A 20,775-nucleotide genomic window follows, 5' to 3' on the forward strand; every position below is an offset into this window, starting at 1 on the left:
TTAGTGGCGCTGATTGTCACGCTGGAGAAACACGCAAACCAGGAAGTAATGGTGTACATTGATGCCGCCCACGTCACTTCAACAGTACACACAGGGCTAGCACATTGGAAAAGGATAAGCTACCTCCGAGCATACGGCACTCCAGTACAGCATGCCGCCTTATTGGACAGATTTATTAAAGCACTACAACTCTCAGTAGCCATCGCAGTAGTTAAGTGTACAGGGCACACTCAAAGAGCCGACTTTATCTTGCATGGAAACCAAGCCGCAAAAAAACGAAGAAGCAAAAAAAGTAGCATATTCGCCTGATATTATGAACTTTGATACACCTGATGTGAAAGAAAGAAGGGTGGTGAGGATGATTGTGAGTGAAAGCTTTAATCATTTGTCAGAAATGTAATTGCTGGAAGTACAAGGTGCAGCCCGACAGGATGAGAAAGACTTGTGATGGGGGGGGGGGTTCTTTATCCCCTTCTGAGGCACTGTGGCATCGGGAAATTACTGGTAAACCAGTGATGTCTGTAGCCTTGTTAAGGATGGCGTTGGAACAGCTACCCTGCGCATGTCACTAGAGAAATCCTTGCAGCAACTATTGCGGAGGACTGGTTCATAATTAATTTGTTGCTCTTTATGTAGTAAATTGCATCGTATGTCAAACGTTTACCGCTGGGCACACATTGCAAACATTTAGAGGACTTATCCCGCGACCACATGGTCCTTTTCAGCACTTACATATTGATTATTTTGATATGCTGCAGGTCTGTAATGGATATAGGTATATGATAGTGGTGGTGTGCCCCTTCTCTAGGTGGATCGAGGCTGGTCCATGCACACTGCCAGATGCCACTTGCGCTGCAAGATTTTTAGCTCGAGAAGTATTTCCTAGATGGGGAATATGTGAGGTATTGAGATCAGATAACGGCCCACATTTTGTGAATGAAGTTTTTGAACAGATAATTTTATTATTAAGTATTAAGCATATGTTTTTTCTGCTTGTCACCTGCAAACAAAGTGATATGCGAGAGACTCAACAGTCTTCTCGAAGAGAGGATAGCCAAACTAAAGTTAGCATTGAAAAAAGGATGGCTGCATTGCCTGCCTCTTGTATTATATGCATTGAGTAATCAACCAGGCTCTGACCATCACCTCACAACCCATGAACTAGTAACGGGGAGGCGAATGAAGTGATGCCCAGACAACAGCAGAATTGTTCGGAGATGAGTTACGTGCCTACTTAACATGTACGACCATAAGTATCTCTGTCATTTCAGAACAAGTCAAGCGAATGGGGTGTTGGTCTCAGGACACAGATGAAGACCATACAACAACCAGACTTTAACCTGTACCCAGATCATTCCCAGGTGAAACAGTTTTAGTTAGGAATTTTCGAAAGTGTCACGAGTCAAGGTTTAATGGCACCTTCGTAGTGGTGGATGTTACCCCATCAGCAGTGAGGGTACTAGGGAGACACGCATGGATTCACCTGGGAGACATTAAAGGCTACGCTGGAGAGAGCACCACACCCCCACCCCATTCGGAAGCAACCCACGGAGAAGAAGTGTAGCACCTGTAGACTAGATCGATGATGAGGAAGAAGGACGCAGAGTCTGTCAAGTAGACAGAGGGAAAGTGTGCACATTGTACTGTGGTTCTTCTGGGATGCTGTTTGTAGCTGCTAAGCAAGGAGTGAAAAAGCTATTGTCCTTGAGCCACAGGAGTTTGCTGAACGTGGACTGTGAGGCATTGAGATCCAGAAGAAGAAAAATGGCAAATCTCAAATTCCTTTTCGATGACTGGAAGAAGGAGCAGTTCCCTGATTCCTTTCTCACAGAGTTTCTCTTTGGGGGCACCCATGGAGGTGTCTAATGGCAACATTCATCGAATCATTTTTGCTGTTTTCCTCTTCATTCTTCGTGCATATCCTGCACTGGTTGGGAAAACTAGTGACATACATGTGTTTTTGCATGAACCTAAAATGGTCTTATTGTGAGGAGACTGCTCCCAGCTATCATAGAGCAGATTCTCCAACTACCTGAGTTCTGTACTGAAAGCACAGATTGTCCTGTCTGAAGAAAACGCTCACAAACTAATTGGGTTGATCTTTTATTTTCTGCTTTGCAAACATCCTTATCTTGTTGGACGACGTACTAACACTTGTGTATTTCTGAGGGATCACAGGAATCGACCTGCAATAAATTGGCTGATACATGAGATTCACAAGTAGATTTGTCTACTACTTGAGCACCTGACAAACTTTACTGATTAAAGTTTGTTTTTTCCTTCCTTATAAGTAATTACAGGCAAAGATGGGTAACATTGATTGCAATAATAATAGTAATGTGGCAAACAATGAGAGAACACAGCGACGTGAAAGAAGCCACTGTTGCTGGGGATGGATGTACTGGTACATAATTACACAAGTATTATATTTATCATCATTCTTTTGGTTCTTACGATACACACTTGTTTATTATGTTGGTCCAAAGAGAGCAGTGGTTCCTGTGTATCTTCCTATGCAGAAGGAAGGTACAGATCTAGCATTCTGCAAAAGCTAAGGCCCTTTGTGATCGTTCCTGCACCAGTAGCACATGTAGAGATACTGGGCCTCATTACAAATCAGGCGGTCCGGAAATAACGGTGGCAGTAAAGCCGCCGCCACCGTTGTTCCGGACCGCCTGATCCCGACTCCTGCAGACGGGAGGTGATGTTCCCGCCAGGTTTGACCTGGCAGGTTTAACACGCCCGCCTGCAGGCGGCCGAGGAAACACCAGCAGCATTACAAGATGCTGCCGGTGTTGACATGATCCCCATTCCCATTGAGTCCCGTAGGACTCAATGGGAATGGGGATTAACACCATTCCGCCTCTGTGATTCCCGGGAAACCGGGGTTGTAATGCCCCGGTAAACTCCGGGAATCACGGAGGCGGAATGGTAATACGAGTCTGGCAGTAACCAGGCTGTTTTACCGCCTCGGTTACCGCTGGACTCGTAATGAGGCCCGCTGATTCTACTGACAAGTGTTCCTATGATTCCCCCAGTAAGAAGGAACTATGCGGACATACTTCATGAGTTGATTATAAAAGCTCATGAGGCAAGAAAGAGACCTAAGAGAAATACAAGGGAGGATGATCATCACTTGGATGATTATCTAGACAGCATAGCACATCTGGGGAATAACATTTGGTATCAACACATGAAAGAGGTAGGAAGGAGGACCTCAGAGGCGGAATGCTATGTGTGTGCACTCCTGCCTTATAGTATGGGAAAGTCTAAGATATTCATAGCTGTCCAGACAGCACATTGTCTATCTCATATTGCACTCTGCTGAGCAAGAGGTCAGTTCATGGGCTGAACAGCATCTTTGGTGTGGGCAACAGAATGGACAGCTTCAGATGAAGATGATTATGTTCAAGACACAAAGACACGAGCAAGATCACACACCAGAAATCACGTGATAAGATATGAACAACCTGGAGTGAAAGTAGCTAGAATTAGATGGGAAGTAAACAGACGACTTTAAAGTCCACAAATAACTGCAAAAGAAATCCAAAGAAGGAAGAACAGAGGCCGAATGCAAATTTGGGGATCAGTACTTTCTCCAGACGGATTGGAGGATGGAGTGGTTATTTGCCGAGCGTGGGTAGTAATTGGTTGCTATGAAAAAAACATTGACCTTGTGGAGAATGGATGCAAACCTTTATGGCCAAGACTTGCTAAACTACTGACGTGGGTCGAAGACAAAGGAGGACCCTTGCAGACAGTGCCCCTGGACAGTGTAAAGCTGTGTTTCAGAAACAATGGCACAAGAAGAGTTGGAGAGACTCAAAATTGTGGTCAAGTCTTTGATGTACCAGGAATGAAGTACGGGACCGCAGTGATAATGAATCACTACTATGCATGTGGATCCAGAGTTTATATGAAGCTTCCCAGAGATTGGGGAGGACGATGTTCTATAGTAAACGCCCATGTTCCAGCGTTCGCGATTTCTAAAAGTGACTTGAACATTGGTGACTTTACAAAGGCAGATGGTCACCTGAGGAAGAAGAGATCTGCTAAACTGATAAATCAAATGAAGAGAGAGAACAATTCAATAGAAGCTTTTGATTCCATTCCATATGAACACAGATTACTCAGTCAGATCTCGATATTCACGATAATTTTCATACCAAGGATCCAGACAGCAGCAAATACCAAGTGGTTACAGATAACCAGAGGGGAATTTTGGCAAACGATTAACACTACCATAAAGGGTTTCAATGCTATCAAGGTAGAACTGAGAGTCATATGATTTATGACTCTTCAGAATAGATAGGGAACATGAACATGATTACAGCTATGGATGGAGGTGTTTGTGCCAACATTGGAGAATGATGTTACACATTCCAACCTTCTCATGATGACGAGAAGGGCACCTTGACAGGGGCCATAACGCTGCTGACGAAGTTACATGTCCAGATGATAGACGAAGTGGATGACATTGCTGATGACAGTTGGTTTGGATCACTTTTCTCATGGGTTCCACAATGGATGGCGGACATGTTCAAGTTCCTTGGAGCCTGGATAATGATGGTTTTTGCTTGGATTGTGTGTGATCGGGATAATAATCTCACAATGTAAGCAGACTGCAAAGAAGGCAGTAGGAATGAAGATCATGATTGATGTTGAATCAGAATGGAAGACTAAAGAACTGACATTTGAAGAAATTAGAGACTACTTGAAGGCCAGCATTCATGCACCTGACGGAACGAAGTTCCTGTACCCAAAGAACCACAAGAAGTATGTGGGGAGATGGATCTACTGCAGTCCAAATGGACAATGCATGCTTATGTCCTGGAATAAAGATGAGCATGTGAATTGAGGAGGATACCTGAAAGGAGTCATAAAGATATGGCTCCCAAAGAAGCATTTCTTCAGACGAGGATGTCTAGATGTGAAGAATGATGGGAGAGTGGTTGATGAATCGCCCAGAGGGGAGAGTGTAGAGATGGAGCCATGTACCCCCACTCAAACCTCCTCCCCCATGATGCCTATATGTTGGGAGCCAGAGTGTGAGACACTTGCAGTACCAGTAAGAGTACCTATACCGAAAAGAATCCTGGAATTAAGATACCAGTTGAGAAAGCCATATATGGAATCCCGACAATATGATGGCCATTTGAATGAAATCCGAGATGAAGTGTGAAAAACGAGTAAAAGAGAAGATTGATGATGTCATGTGAAGCAGAGCTGACGTATCCAGAGAAGAGACAAGAGGCTGAAGAATGTAAGCATTCTATGAAGATCTAAGGAGGAAGTGTTAAAGATGAGCAACATTTCGGGCTCGAGATGAAGATGCTCATGCTACAGAAACGATGAAGAAAACGTCAAGTCATTTTACAATTGTATAAATGCCGTAACGCAACTAGACAAAGTATTCTTAAAGGCCGGCTATGTAGTGAATAGATTGCTGCAATGCGCCAACGTATATGCCTAAGAATGTATAGACTATGGATTTTCCAAAACGCACTTTAGCAGAGTTTGGTCCCAGTAAATAGACAGGCCTTTTCCGTGTGGCGCAGTTGGAAAACAACTTAATACCGGAGGTAGATTCAAGAAGAGCATGGCTGGCCCAGTACCAGGAAGTCAAGGCCACCGTGAGCTCAGATGTTCATTCAGTAGCTACAAATGTGTGAAAAGAACAAACTCCTGTTTGAGGTGAGGAGCAAGAACATTGAAGAAGTCAGAGGTTCATTATTTAATAGTATTTCAAATAACAAAAAGCTCTGAAACATGGTCTCTAGTCACGTGGATGGATGAAAATAGATATTGAGTTGAGCTGCATCGAAACCAAGAGACAGAGTATGCCTCATCTCCCTTTTATTCTCAAGCACAGAGAACATTTCCAAGGCCAATGATCAAAGGGCTAATTGACTGGCAGACAGCAAGTGTGATGATAGATGACAGGCTAATGAGCTGGGAAGCTATGGGTGCCAGTCTGCATGCTGCTAGTGTGTGTGGAATAGTACCGAGGGGTGCAAGGGTGCCAACCAATTGTAGAGGGACATGTAATAGAGAGCCCTATAGTTTGTATAACCAATGGGACGTTGTGTATTTGATGACGTTCGTAGTTACTTGCTCTAGAGGAGAGCTTAGTTGCCAAACCTGATGTTAGAGACCCAATCACCTTCCTAACAAGTACGGAACATATACCTAGATGTCACCTTTAAGCCAATCACTTTCCCAAGTAGGCGACCAAGTAGGTTTTGTAGTTTGCCACGTAGATTGACGTATTTTTTATGAAATTCGTTGAGTGAGAAGATCGAGCGGATGTTCGTTGATGTTCGTTGTAACTCCCTGTTTTAGATAATTGATATTAAAACAGACATACTTTGCCAACTTCCTGAGTCAGTGTGTTTATTGATGTTTGATTATATTCTGTATCTCGATCCATCGCAAAGTAGTGCTACTTCGTCTTAAAAGGGCCTAGTTTTGGGTACACAGCTTCAGACCTTTTGGATTTAATCTAACATCCTGAGTGCTCATATTGAGAACTTCTGTTGGCATTACAAGAATTTGGTAGTATCTCTAACTATAAAGTGAATGTCACAAAGACTCTAATTTTCCCAATCACCCTTTCATGTGTTAGAGCGTTATTTGATGCGGGTTGAAAAGTGTGGCCTGACTCGGCCTCAAGTACTTGGGTATTCATGTCAATAGGAATATTGAATCACTGTTTGTGAATAATATTCACCTGAAACTTGCAGAAATAGACAGGCTCTGCTGTTAATGGGCAAAATTAAAACTGACCATATGGGGCAAGATTAATGTAGTGAAGACGACTTTGCTCCCAAAACTATTATATGTTTTTAGTATGCTCCCTCTGCCACTTTGAAATAATCTACTCTTGAGTGTTAATAAGTCATTGAATAAATGTATGTGGTGGGAAGGTGGCCGTGCACGGGTCCCGAAGGATATCCTTCAAAGACCCAGTACATCTCTGAGGTTTTGGTTATCCCGATATAAAACGTTACCACACTGCATTTACGTTCTGTACTTTACATCAATGGATGGCGTCTGAAAGAATTAACTGTTGTTAGTTAAGAATTAATGTAGTAACACTGTGTGAGACTACACAACACCTATCTGCCTTGTACTAGGTAACCCACCTTTTGGTATAGTTCTGTACTACACAAGTTGGTATTGTGACTGAGCAGTCAGGCCTATCTCAAGAGTGGTAAATGTGAGCTGTAAAGATGTAGCAATGTAGCAATGAAATTCGCAAATACAAGTAGCCAAGTAATACTTACACTCAAGGTTTCAGTTATAGTTATTTATTTATTTAACATCCTATTTTAAATAAGCATTCTTTGAAAAGGACAAAATATGTAACAATCAAATATATTTTAAAATACTTTTCCAGAATCAGCACAAGTTTAGTGGATACTCTTTAGAGATGCGTTTTACACACTTCCTACACCTGGAGGTGGCTTCATTCACAAAGACAGTAATGGCATTTATATATCACTAGTCATACTTTGCAGACTCTGATGTTGCACAAACGAAAAGTTAAAGGAAGGAAAAAGGTTAAACAGGTTCTCAGGGTATACTTAAGTCTTCCAATGAAGTTTAGACAAGCCTTTCCCAGCAATAACAGTCTAAAAACAAGTTACCACCTATGAGGGACAGAAATATCAAAATCACAGTTTGTATACATTTGGGTCTTCAATAGGCACGGGTTGTATTTGTTAAGCTTTTCATTGAGTTCGATATTCAAAAGCACTGGTTTGTATTGAGTGCACCTTTCGTTCAACCCGTGGTGTATGTAATATTTCCTTAATTCACTTCAGAAGTGATATATAACCTTCAGAGCCTTTTGAAAACGTGTTTTCTCCCACACGCGAGCACTTCGATACAAAGTATTTGTAGTTATTCAATATTGAACAATGGATTGAATCAGAGACCTACGAAAGCGTGTTTCTTCAAACACGCGACCACTCCGATACAAAGTATTCCTCGAATAATCCAGTGTAACGCTCGCGCACTGGGTTTATCGATGGATAGAAACTCATCGGTCACGTTGAAAGGCTTCACAGCAGCCTGGTTCATGCAGCCTTCTGCTCCTCACATCAGGGGTATCACACCTGCCCCTCAGGCACCCCTGTGTCCACGTCTCAACACAGGTGATTCTGAGGTTGTAGAAAGGAAAGATTAAAGGAAGGAAAAGGTTAAAACAGGTTCTCAGGGGATGTGAGTATTCTTAAATCTTCCAATGAAGTCTAGACAAGTGTTTCCCAGCAATAACAGTCCCAAAACAAGTTACCACCTATGAGAGACAGAAATGTCAAAGTCAATGGACTAGAAGAGTCTGCAGGGAGCCAGGACAGCCAAAGTCAATTGGAGCACAGTCTATGGAGTTGAGGCACTTCTTAGATACAAAATGTCTTGCACAAAGTTAGAGAGTTTTGTAGAAATCACTTGTAGGGTCACAAGCTGTTAAACTTGTGAAACGCAGAGTTGGAATCAATTCCAACAAAAGTAGCCAATGCAAGTCTCAACTGAGAAGAGCACAACTAAAGCTACCTAGGTAAGAACCCCACGTCTAAAGAGTACCTCTGGTGTGAAGAAGAGTGGTCCAGCTGGATTCTGTCCTGTTGCAGCGATACGTCTGGAGCACTCCTGCGGCAGCAATTTGCAGGTCGTCGGCAGCTATGGGCTTTTTTCGGGTCAGCGCCCTACGTAGTTTTAGCGCGCCGTAAACGCGACCACTGTGGATCTTGGATATCAGTTGGGCTTCCTTCACTCCATGAGTCCTGCACTCTGGTGAGGGGACTCAAGCTCTGGTCATTCTGATTCTGGCGTGTCGTTAGGAGACTACTGGAGCTTCTGGTCGGATTGCAGATGTTTCACTCGACTATGGATTTCCAACCCCTGGGACAGCCAATCAGGTATGATGGTCCAGTGGACTTCGTCTCGGGGTTAGTTGGTCCCACTAAACCAAGGGAAGAGATCCTCCTTTCTGGAGCTTCTCTTGTTTATCAGAAAAAGGAGTTTCATCACAGCAGCAGGGCTTCACCAGGCAATTCACAAGGTCCAGGAGGTTGTAGCAAGCTTTGTTCGGTTCACAATTTCTTTGTAGGGTGTTTCTCCCAGTGGTCGACTCCTCTAGTCCCAAAACCCTTGCCTTTTAAGCAGGGTTTTCCCATTCAGTACTGGTTGCATTCAGGCGTTCCTAGAGACAAAGGAAAGGGGAGCTTCGGGAACCTCCCTTACATCCTGCCTTTCCAGACACATTGGAGCGAAAGACGACTTTCAGGGCTGAAGCCCGCCAAAGGCAAAATTAACAAAGGGCTCAAACCTGGCTCAACCCAAGGAAGACCTCACAAACAGAAAATGGCAAAAAACAAAGACCGGGGCCATTTTGCATGGGTGCTGTACTGCAGCCGAGGATTCAGCCTGTGGTAGAAAAGCACAATGGTAGGAAAACTAAACCACTGCCACCAGCCATTTAAGGTAGTGAAGGTAACACAAACATGTTACATGAGAATGTAGGACAGGGGGCTACTAGATAAACATAAGATGGTTTGTCCTGGACCTACAAAGAGAAAAGTAAATTAAAGTCAATTTCACTTTACTATTCTTGGGAACTGTAGTTCACACAAGAATAGGTATTCAAACCTTGTGAGAAATCTAAAAGGATTTCACTGTGACGTTGTACTAAAGATGTTGTGTGTGACCATAGTAAAAGTAGAGACCTATGGAGTTTGTCCGACTCCAAAAACAGTGAAAACACACAATCCAAATCAGGTCAAGACACATGAGACCATGAGCAAAAGGTCTCACCCACTCCAGGGTTAAAATAAAAAGTCCTGAAGTCCAGCAAAAAAGCTGGGGGTCTCTAAGGTTGAAGGGAATTGGCACAGCCATGTGAATTCTCCCTAACACTTGTCCCCCCCAGGGACAGTAGGATTTAATTCACTCCTGGATGAATCTCATAACCAGTCTGTCATACTTTCTGGAGAGACTGTCAACATTTTGGTTATTACACCGTGACCTGTGTTCTATGGTGAAATCAAACCTTTGGAGGCTGATTGACCATCTTAACAATTTTAGCTTCTCCCCCTTCATCTGCATTAACCATCTCAAGGGTTGATGGTCTGTCTGAATAATGAAAGTAGAACCATACAAGTATGGCCTAAACTTCTTCCAAGACCACACAACGACAAACCATTCATGTTCTATCGTTGCCCACCTTGTCTCACTGTCCTTCAGTTTCCTATTGATGAAGCAGATGGGGTGCTCCCTGCCTTTCACATCCAGTTGGTTCAAAACTGCACATATCCATGTGTTAGAAGCATCGGTTTGTACAATGAAGGATTGGTTATAGTCAGGAGCTCTCAAGACTGGAGCTTCAGTCCTTCAAAAGCCTTAGTGCACTCCTCTTTCCACCTGATCTTCTTGGGGAATTTAGGTGAGGAGATCACATTCAAGGGAGAAGCTATCGTCCCATAGTTCTCTATGAAGTTTCTGTAGTGCCCAGTGCAACATAGGTAGGCTCTCACTTGGGTCTGAGTAGTAGGGGTGGCCCAGTTCTGTACAGCTTGTACTTTGCTAGCCAATGTCCTTATTTCACCTCTTCCTACCTCATGCCCAAGGTAGACCACTTTACTCTGACCAATTTGGCATTTACTAGCCTTTATGGTCAGATGGGCCTGTTCCAGAGCCTGCAAAACATATTCTAGGTGGTGAAGAGGCTCTTCCCAAGTGGGGCTGAACACTGCAATGTCATCCAAGTCTGCCATGCAGAAGTCCTCTAACCCATTCAGAACTTGATTCACCATCCTCTGAAATGTAGTAGGTGCAGTTTTGAGTCCAAAAGGCATAACCGTAAACTGGTGGGGGCCCCTGGGGTGGAAAATGCTGTTTTCTCCTTGTCATGGTCTGTCAGAGCACTTGTCAATAGCCTGAGGTCAAGTCAAATGTACTGAGGAACCTGGCTGAACCAAGGTTGTCTACCAGTGCATCTGTCCTAAAGGATAGGCATCAGTCATGGTGACTGCATTAAGAGTTCTATAGTCCTCACAGAATCTCAACTCTTTTGGTTCCTGCTTTTAGCGCTAGTACAACTGGACTAGCACATGGGCTGGTAGAGGGCTCCATAACCCCAAGATCAAGCATCTTCTTGACCTCTTCCTTTATGTGAGTTCAGACAGGATCTGACATCCTGTAACCCCTGCCTTTGACAGGGAGACTGTCGCCGGTGAGAATATCATGCTGGCCCCAATGGGTCAAGCCTGTTGTTAGTGAAAACAGGGAGGCAAACTGATTTAACAGAACTTTGCCCTTTTCCTGTTGTTTCAGAGTCAAATCTGAAGAGAGTTTCACTCCTTCGATTTTCTCATCCGAGGGCTGTCCCTTGAGGAGATTGTGGAGAGGCTCACTCTCCTCCTCCTCTTGATCAGAGGCTAAGAGCAAATCTACTAGTACTGGTCTGGAAACATAAGCCATCAGACGGTTAGTGTGATAGACCCTAGGGGCTTCCTTGGGGTTGCCCAAGTCCATTTAGTAATTGATCTCTCTAAGTTTCCCCACAATCTTAAAGGGTCCAATCCATTTGTCCTGTAAGGCCCTCTGCCTTGTAGGTACCATAACCAAGACATTCTGGTCTGGAGTAAACTCCACCATGTTGGACTTCTGGTCATGCCAATGTTTGACCAGAGCCTGCCCTGTTTTCAAGTTTTCTGAAGCTTCTGTCATCATCAGTGCCATCCTCTTCCTGAGGTATAGCACATAGTCAGTGATTCTCACTGGCTACAGGAAAGGAACACTCTCCAACACTTCCTTGATCAGGGCCAAAGGGCCTCTGACTGGATGACCGGAAAGAAGCTCAAAGGGGCTGAACCCAACCCCTGCTTGAGAGACTTCTATATAAGCAAAGCGAAGGCATGGCAGTAGAAGGTCCCACTTTCTTCTAAGGGGTTCCTCTATAGCACCTATCGTGCTCCTCATAGTATGGTTAAACCTCTCCACCATCCCATTGGTTTGGGGATGGTAGTCTGTTGAGAACTTGTAAATCACTCCACGGTTCTTCCATTTGGTCTGCATGTAGTGGGACATAGGGCCTCATTACGAGTTTGGAGGCAGCCATGCCCTTAATAACGGCATGGCTGCCTCCAAACTCGGGTCCGGGTCCGTGATCCCTGAATGGGGAAATACCGGGCCCGGTATTTCCCCATTCAGGGAACCCGGACCATCCCTGGTCCCTTTTGAGCCCCCATAGGGCTCAATGAGATTGGGGAGTCATTAACAGGCCCGTTGTTAGCATGCTGGTCCCCTCGCGGGACCCGCAAAGGACGTTTGGTCTGACCAGACGTCCAGAGCAGGTCCCGCAAGGGGACCTCGTAATAGGCCGGAATGAGTTTAACAGTGCCGGCAGCTCGACTAGCGCCATTAAACCCATTCCGCCAGGGACATGATGAGGCCCATAGTTTGATCCCCTGTCAGAATTGACATCCTTAGGAAAACCTTACTGGTAAACATACCAAGGAGCCCCTTAGGCACTGCCTAAGCAGTAACAGTTCTCATAGGTATGACCTCAGGATACCTGGTAGCATGGTCCACCACAACCAATATACATCGGTTGCCTGAGGAAGTATGAGGGTCTAGGGACCAACAATGTCAATCCCCACCCTCTCAAAAGGGACTCGCATCACAGGGAGGGGCACTAAAGGTATCACATTCTTGGACCCACTCTTGCCAGAAGTCTGACAAGTGTGGCAGCTCCTACAGAATTTATCTACATCAGCCCCCATCTTGGACCAGTAGAAGTACAGAGATAGCCTCTCTTTGGTCCTCTTGAAACTCAAGTGACCAGCTAAAGGAATCTCATGTGCTAACTGTAGGAACTGTTGTCTCACATCCTGGGCACTAGCAGTCTCCTGTAGTCTCCTGGGGTAGATTCAGTAGGTTCACTGTAGAGGAGGTCATCCTCCCAGTAGAGCCTATGCTTCCCTGATTCTTGCCCTTCCAGCTGGGAAGCTGTCTGTTGGCGCAGATCTTCTAGAGAGGGACAGTTTGTCTTCTGCTGAAGTCTGCCCTAGAGGGTCTACCTTCTGCAAGCAAAGCCTGCAGCTCAGGATGGTCTGTAGGATCCAAATCTCAAATGCAGGGAAGGATTTCTTCCAGCTCTGTGTCACCAGTAACTGACTCCACAGAGTTTGGGTGGTCCTCACACTCAGCCTCAGCTGGGCAAGGGGTCACTGGGGTGACCTGGGACAGCCCTCTCTGGGATGTCCTTGTCCTATGAACAGGTTTAGATTTTAGACCTTTCTTTCTCTCTGTGAGCTTGGATTTCTCCTTTGTCTCTTTCTTTTTCTTGGAAATAGAAGGGTGGCCTTCCTATGAACTGGAGGCATTGGAAATCTCCTCAACCTCAAACCAAGAATCTCTCAAGGTTGCCTCTCAGGCCAATCTTGTGTGCTCCTGCCTCTTTTTTCTGGGAGATCTGGGGGTACTAGATACAACTCCAAGAGTTTTAAAATCATTTCCCAACAGGACTCTCCCTCGCACCTCATTCTGTACACTAACAGGAATTCTAGCAGTCATTACACTGGATGAGAGCTGGCAGAATAGGAACCATTTGGATAGGGCCTGCTGCAAGTGTTGTGGGACCTTTGGATGCCTTAGCTACATCCTTAGGCTTGAAAATGTTTTCATCTACCACTGTAATGCTTGCCCCAGTGTCTCTGATGGCAGGGACCTCCTGACCATTTACAAGCACACTATCCTTATAGTATTATTTTGTGTTATCTGGTATGGAGTTGTACACATCCACATTATGTTGTTCCCACAGAGCCATGGACACTAAAGAAACACTAGCTTGAACTCCAATGGGGCCTTCAGCCAGTAGTTGAAAGTGTGCACTTGCCATTTGTGCTTCTCCCTCCGGGATGAAGGCTAAGGAGGCAGTGTGGAACCCTGAAGGTTTAACCTTACATCTGGGATCCCCTTTCACATGATCTACTGACCCACATAGAATACATTTCCCAAATGTTCTCTAGAATGGGGGTTTTGAAAGGATTGGGTCCTATGACAGTAATCAACACAGCTGTGATGCTTCGGAAAATCTATCTGCGTCCCGCATCGATACGGCATCCTCGAGGGCCTCCGTCAAGCTGATGTCACCGGATGTTATAAGAAGGATGCACGACGCCCGTAGCCTCAGTTCTGTTTTTTCCATGAACGTGTTCGCTTCGGAGATCTCGGCGCGCCTCGATTCTACTGAATCCTGTTCTTTCGGTTCTTCGAACCTGTTTCTTCATTGCTATAGAATATGATGTCTTCGGCTTCTTCCACCCCGCGGTCCGGGTTTAAGAAGTGTCGGGTGTGCGGGTCCAAGATGTCCCTGACGGATACGCACAACGCTTGCCTCTGGTGCCTCGGGGAGGACCATGATACGGACGACTGTGTCGACTGCGAATAGCTCACTTCGAAGGCCTTGCGGGAGCATAAGAAGAAGCTGTTGGTCGGTAAGGTGGCCAAGCCCCGGAAGTCGCGTTCCTTCGGGCTCGAGCAGTCGTTGCGACCACCGGGCACCTTCGAGGTCCCGGTCGGACAAGGATGGTCGCTCTAGGCATGCCCGTTCCAGGTCCCGGTCCTCGACGCCATCGAGACCGCAAGACTCTCATCAGCGCCGGCGGCGCTGAGGTCGTCGACGGACTCTCTCGAGGCCCCGCCTCCGAGGAAGTCGTCGACACCATCGACGCCTAGGCTGTTGAGAGACACGCTCGGGGCTCTGCCCTCGAGGCCTGTGTCGACGCTGTCGAAGCCCATTCCGTCGACGCCCTCAACGCCTTTCGAGGCAGCCTTGTCGGAGGTACCCCGTGGCACGGTGGTACCCCCAAGAAAGCCGATGGCTAAGGCTAAACATGTCTTTGTGCCTTTTTCTGTTCCCTCTTTCCAGCCTCTAGATTATATTTCAGAAGTGGATGAGGGGTCTGAGGAAGGTGAGGTTCCTGCATTGGTTCCTGATGACATTGTTTCTGGTCACAGTGAACTTGAGGACCTGCGTCAGTCACTGCACAACGCCAGTGGTCTAGACACCTCTCCGGAGGTGGAGTTTGGTAGACCGGAGCCTGGCACGCATGCCGAATCTTCATATCGGTGCCTCATGTCGAGGGTCACTGAATACCTGGGTTGGTCTGCCCCCCCCTGGGGATTTTCAGCAGGATGACCTGACTGATATCTTGGACCAAGGTCCTCTAACTGACCCGGTGCTGCCATTCCATATGGCCTTGCAGAGAAGGGTGGCTGCAGCTTGGACTTCTCCGGAGAGTCACCCGGCAGTGAGCAAGTCCTTGCTGAAGAAATATCGCCCAGCCAGTGGCGACCCCTGCTACTTGACAACGCACCCTACTCCGGAGAGTTTGGTGGTGCAGGCGGCTACGGCCCCCGCAAAGCAGGCGTCGTACCCTACCATCCCTCCTGATAGGGACGACCAATGTTTTGACGGCTGGGCGAAGAAGGTATTTTCTTCTGGGGGTATGGTGCTTCAGGCTGTCAACTCTGTTTGTGCCTTGTCTCATTTCACGCACACTCTGTGGAACTGTATTTCCCTAGCGGCTGATCATATTCCCAAAGGGGAGGAACGGGATGGTTTCCTTGCTATCGTGCAGGATGGCAAGGACGCCATGTGTGAATCGTTCAGTCGGGTCTGGACATGGTTGATTGTGTCAGCCGGTCAATGGCGGCGAGCACCGTAATGCGCAGGTTTGCGTGGTTGCGGAAGTCGGGTTTTGCTCCAGATGTGCAAGCCCGGCTCCTCAACATGCCCTTTGATGGTGAACATCTTTTTGGCAGCAAGGCTGACGAGAGTCTTGAGAGGTTGCAGACCTCAAAAGCTGCAGCAAAGTCATTGGGCGCTGCAGTCCGCCAACCTCCGCCTTTTCGTCCTAGGGGACAGCAATGGAGGGGAGGTTCCTTTCGTTATTATTCATCCTTTAGTAAATCGAGAGGAACTGCAAATCAAAGGGGTAACCGTCGGAGTGCCAGAGGTGGAAAACAAGGTACTCGAGTTGCCAAGGCCGCGCGTGCATTTGCCTCTTTGCCCTCAGGCACTGCAGCAGCCGCTTCAGCTCAGTCATGAGCCCCATGCTTCTCTGGTTGGGGGAAGGGTGGCGCAGCATCTGGTAGAATGGTGTGCCATTACTTCAGATGTGTGGGTTCTGGAGATCATAGCCCACGGCTACTGTCTTCCTTTCCGGCAGAGGCCTCACGACAATCCTCCAGGGAACCTCTCTCTTTGAAGAGTCTGGATCCGCTCCTTGCGCAGGAAATTCAATCCCTGCTGGAGAAAGGCGCCATAGAACTGGTGCCTGTAGCGGAGTGGAACAAGGGATGGTATTCCCCTTATTTTTTGATTTTGAAGAAAGACGGAGGATTGAGACCTATCATGGACTTGCGCGGTTTGAACAAGCTCCTCAGGAAGCACAAGTTCAAGATGGTTACTCTTTCTCAAGTCTTCCAGGCCCTTCAACTTTAGGACTGGTTGGTGTCTCTCAACTTCAAGGACGCTTATTTTCATGTGCCGATCCATCCAAAGCACAAGAAGTACCTGAGGTTCGCGGTTGGCGACTGGCACTTTCAGTTTCAGGTCCTGCCGTTCGGATTGACCTCCACCCCGAGGGTCTTCACCAAGATCATGGTGGTGGTGGCAGCGTATCTCAGGAAAGGGGGGATTCACGTCTACACCTACCTGGATGATTGGCTGATCAGGGCGTGCTCGCCCGAGCAAGTCCTGGATCATCTGTCCGTCACCTACCTGCTGGGCTTCTCCCTCAACTTAATGAAGTCCCACTTGACACCAACTCAGAGGTGCCAGTACATCGGAGCAGTGCTCGACACGTCCCTGGGGCTGTGTTTTCCTCCCCAGGTGAGGGCTCATCACATTCAGCAGATGGTGCACAAGTTTCAACATGCCCAGAGTCTCCCTGCGTTTGAGTTCTTGAGATTGCTCGGCCTCATGGCATCCTGCATTCTTCTGGTGCCAGAGGCCAGGTTGCGGATGAGATCTTTGCAATGGGCACTCGAGCTCCAGTGGTCTCAGTCCTGCGGCATGATGTCGGACCCCGTTCAGGTGCCGCCCTCGGTCACTCAGGACCTTCTGTGGTGGGACGACGAAGGCAATCTGATGAGGGGGGCTCCATTTTGGCTGCCCTGGCCGGAGGTGACGATCGTGATGGACGCATCCCTCACGGGATGGGGAGCTCATGCCAACGAGCTGACAGTCAGCGGTCATTGGTCTCCGTCGGAGTCCAGACTCCATATCAATCTGTTGGAGCTGAGGGCCGTCAGGCTTGACCTGAAGGCTTTTCTGCCGACTGTGCGAGGAAATAATGTCCTGATCCTGATGGACAACACAGTGGCCATGCACTACCTCAACAAAAAGGGTGGGGCAGGGTCACTTCCTCTGTGCAGGGAGGCGATGCAGCTATGGTTCTGGGCCATCCAGCAGGAAATTTCGATCTCGGCAATTCATCTGCCAGAGACGAAAACGAGACGGCTGACACTCTGAGCAGACAGAGCGCGATCTCTCATGAGTGGGAGTTGGCTCAGGAGATTCTCCTGGAGATCTTCGCCCTTTGGGGGACCCTTCAAGTGGATCTCTTTGCCTCCAGTGTCAACCGGAAGTGCGAAAGGTTCTGCTCGCGGGAATTTCCTCCAAGAGGAGCCTTAGGAGACGCGTTCGTGGTGGAGTGGTCCTTCCCGCTGCTGTACGCATTTCCTCCAGTCCCCGTCATCCTGCAGGTGCTGCGGAGGTTACGGAGGTTCGGTTCCCTGATGATCGTCATTGCTCTGGCTTGGGCCAGGAGGGCGTGGTACCCGGGCCTTCTCGACTTGTCCATCTGCCCTCCACGTCGTCTCCCCTACTGAGACGATCTTCTCTCACAGGAGGGGGTCAGGTTCTCTATCCAGATGTCAGATCACTCAACATTCACGCTTGGCTTCTGAAAGGTTGAGGTATAAGTATTGGGACCTCCCTGAAGACGTGATGGAGGTGTTGCTTTCGGCCAGACGGCCGGCAAAGTCCCTGTACCGTTGGAGAAAGTTCTGCGACTGGTGCAGGGTTAAGAATGGGGATCCTTTTTCATGTGACATTCCTGTAGTTCTGTCTTTTTTGCTTTCTTTAGCCCACAGGGGCTTGGAAGTGGGTGCCATTAAAGGTTACCTGGCAGCGCTGTCCATATTTAAGCGCTCGTCTGAGGAGTGTTCTTATTTTAAAATTCCTTTAATTTCTCAGTTTCTGAAAGGGCTCACTAATGTGTTTCCTCCGTCACCTTTCCAGGTGCCCGGTTGGGATTTGAACCTTGTTCTCAAGTTTCTAATGGGTGCTCCGTTTGAGCCTTTGCATTCTTGTCCTTTGAGACTGTTAACCCTTAAAACTGTATTTTTAGTTGCGGTCACCTCCGCTCGCAGAGTGAGTGAGTTACAGGCACTTTCAGTTAAGCCACCCTTCACTGTGTTTCATAAGGACAGGGTTGTCCTTCGAGTTCGTCCTTCCTTTCTTCCGAAGGTGATGTCGGAATTTTCATTTTATCCTCCTCTGCATCCTGGTAAGGACGAGGAGGGCTCCATAGGTTAGATCCTAGGAGAGCTTTAAGTTTCTACATTTCACGCATGTTCCTGGTCAGAGTGGACGATCAGCTCTTTATTGGTTACGCTGGAAGGCGTTTCGGACAAGCTGTGACTAAGCAGACTTTGTCTAGATGGATTATCTTGGCAATTTCTGAACGTTACTGCCCGGCGGGTAAGGATCCTCCTGTAGGCTTACGGGCCCATTCGACTAGGAGTATGGCTGCCTCTACTGCACTGCAGAGGGGTGTTCCTATTCGTAACATCTGTGATGCAGCCCCTTGGGCTTCGGTCCATACTTTTGTACGTCACTACTCCCTTGATTCTATCTGTGGACAGGATCTGGGGATCAATCTCTTTTGAGTCACCCAAGTGCTGTCTCAGCTCAGGAGAGCAGGCATCAAAAATAGATCCTAGCAAAAAAATATTTCTCATTCCTTCAAAGGTGTGTACTCTGTTCCCCTTTACCCAACCATCTATAGTTTTGAAACATTCACATACCCAGGTAGCCAAGGGGTACTATCAGTCTTTTTGAGGGACCTAAACCTCTTAAGGTACTAGGAAGGAGTTTTCCCAAATCTGTCTATTAATGCCAGTTTCACTGATTCATAATACTTTCTCTCACTGGTGCCCAATTTCATCACAGCATCACAGCCATTCAGGCAGAGCCTTCACATGAGCCATGGAATTAAATCATTCCAACGTATTCCTTGAAGACCATAGGTATATTCAAACATACCCAGCCAATCCAACACATAAAGTTTAGGTTCATACATAGTCACTGCTTCTTTAGGCAGGCCAGGCCTCTTGCGACTAGCAGACCTAACAGACCCTGAAAGGGAAGCAGAATCAAGGGACATCTTTCTCATGTCCATTTCATGTTGCATCTCTCTTTCTCTTAGTTTCACCTCTTGATTTTTGGTTTCAGCCTGGACATTTAATTTCTTGAACTCCAACTCTAGTCTTAGTCTTTCGAGAGAAATATATTCGGGCTTAGATTAGGACTTTATGGGGTCCCAACGGGAAGTGACTGAGGTACATAGGCAGGCTGTGGCAGACAGGATCTCCCTTCTGGAGACTCCTCTACCTCCTCTGGCTCCTCTTGCAGATTGAAGCTGAACTCTAAACTAGCATCCTCATCATTATCTTCCACATTACTTGGGCGAGTAGGGGTTACAGGCCTACTACCCAAACTTTGGTGATTTAAGAACCTTGTAATCAATTCAAATTTATTTCCTTTCAGAGACAGACCCCTGGTTTTACACATATCTTTCAGTTGTTCTACTGTTAGGACAATCAGGGCTGCCTCATTAAAGTTATCCACATTTGGCATGTTACAATTGCTTAATTGCCTCGTGGCTGGTTAAGTTGGGCACAAGTATGGCAAATAGTCAATGTAACCACTCTACTTCAATCCCACCGCTGCCACCAGTATTCGGTAAGAATGTAATAACACTGTGTGAAACTACACAACACTTATCTGCTTGGTACTCGGTAACCCACCTTTTGGTATAGGTCTGTACTACAGAAGTTGGTAGTGTGACTGAGCAGCCAGGCCTATCTCAAGAGGGGTAAATATGAGCTGTAGAGCTGTAGTAATGAAATTCGCAAATACAAGTAGCCAAGTAACACTTAGACTCAAGGTTTCAGTTATGAATAGTTATTTATTTAACAACAATTTTTAAATGAGCATGCTTTAAAAAAGGCAAAATATGTAACAATCAAATAATACTTTTCCAGAATCAGCACAGGTTTAGTGGATACTCTTTAGAGATGCGTTTTACACACTTCCTACACCCGCAGGTGACTTCATTCACAAGGACATTAATGGCATTTATATATCACTAGTAATATTTTTCAGATTCTGAGGTTGCACAAACGAAAGGTTAAAGGAAGGAAAAAGGTTAAACAGGTTCTCAGGGCATGTGAGTATACTTAAGTCTTCCAATGAAGTCTAGACAAGCCTTTCCCAGCAATAACAGTCTAAAAACAAGTTACCACCTATGAGGGACAGAAATATAAAAATCACAGTTTGTATACATTTGGGTCTTCAATAGGCACGGGTTGTATTTGTTAAGATTTTCATTGAGTTCGATATTCAAAAAGCACATGGTTTGTATTGAGAACACCTTTCGTTCAACCTGTGGTGTCTGTAATATTTCATTAATT

The 20,775-nt window shown here is 46.5% G+C and overlaps 1 protein-coding gene across 2 annotated transcripts in view; it reads left to right on the top strand.

Moving 5' to 3' along the window:
• TRDMT1 (tRNA aspartic acid methyltransferase 1) overlaps positions 1-20,775 on the top strand; it is a 542,866-nt gene that overhangs the window by 282,619 nt on the left and 239,472 nt on the right. The gene's annotated exons all lie outside the window — the stretch shown is intronic.

The sequence above is a fragment of the Ambystoma mexicanum genome, chromosome 2q (genome assembly GCF_040938575.1).
Source record: "Ambystoma mexicanum isolate Mex_15411 chromosome 2q, UKY_AmexF1_1, whole genome shotgun sequence".
Lineage (NCBI taxonomy): Eukaryota > Metazoa > Chordata > Amphibia > Caudata > Ambystomatidae > Ambystoma > Ambystoma mexicanum.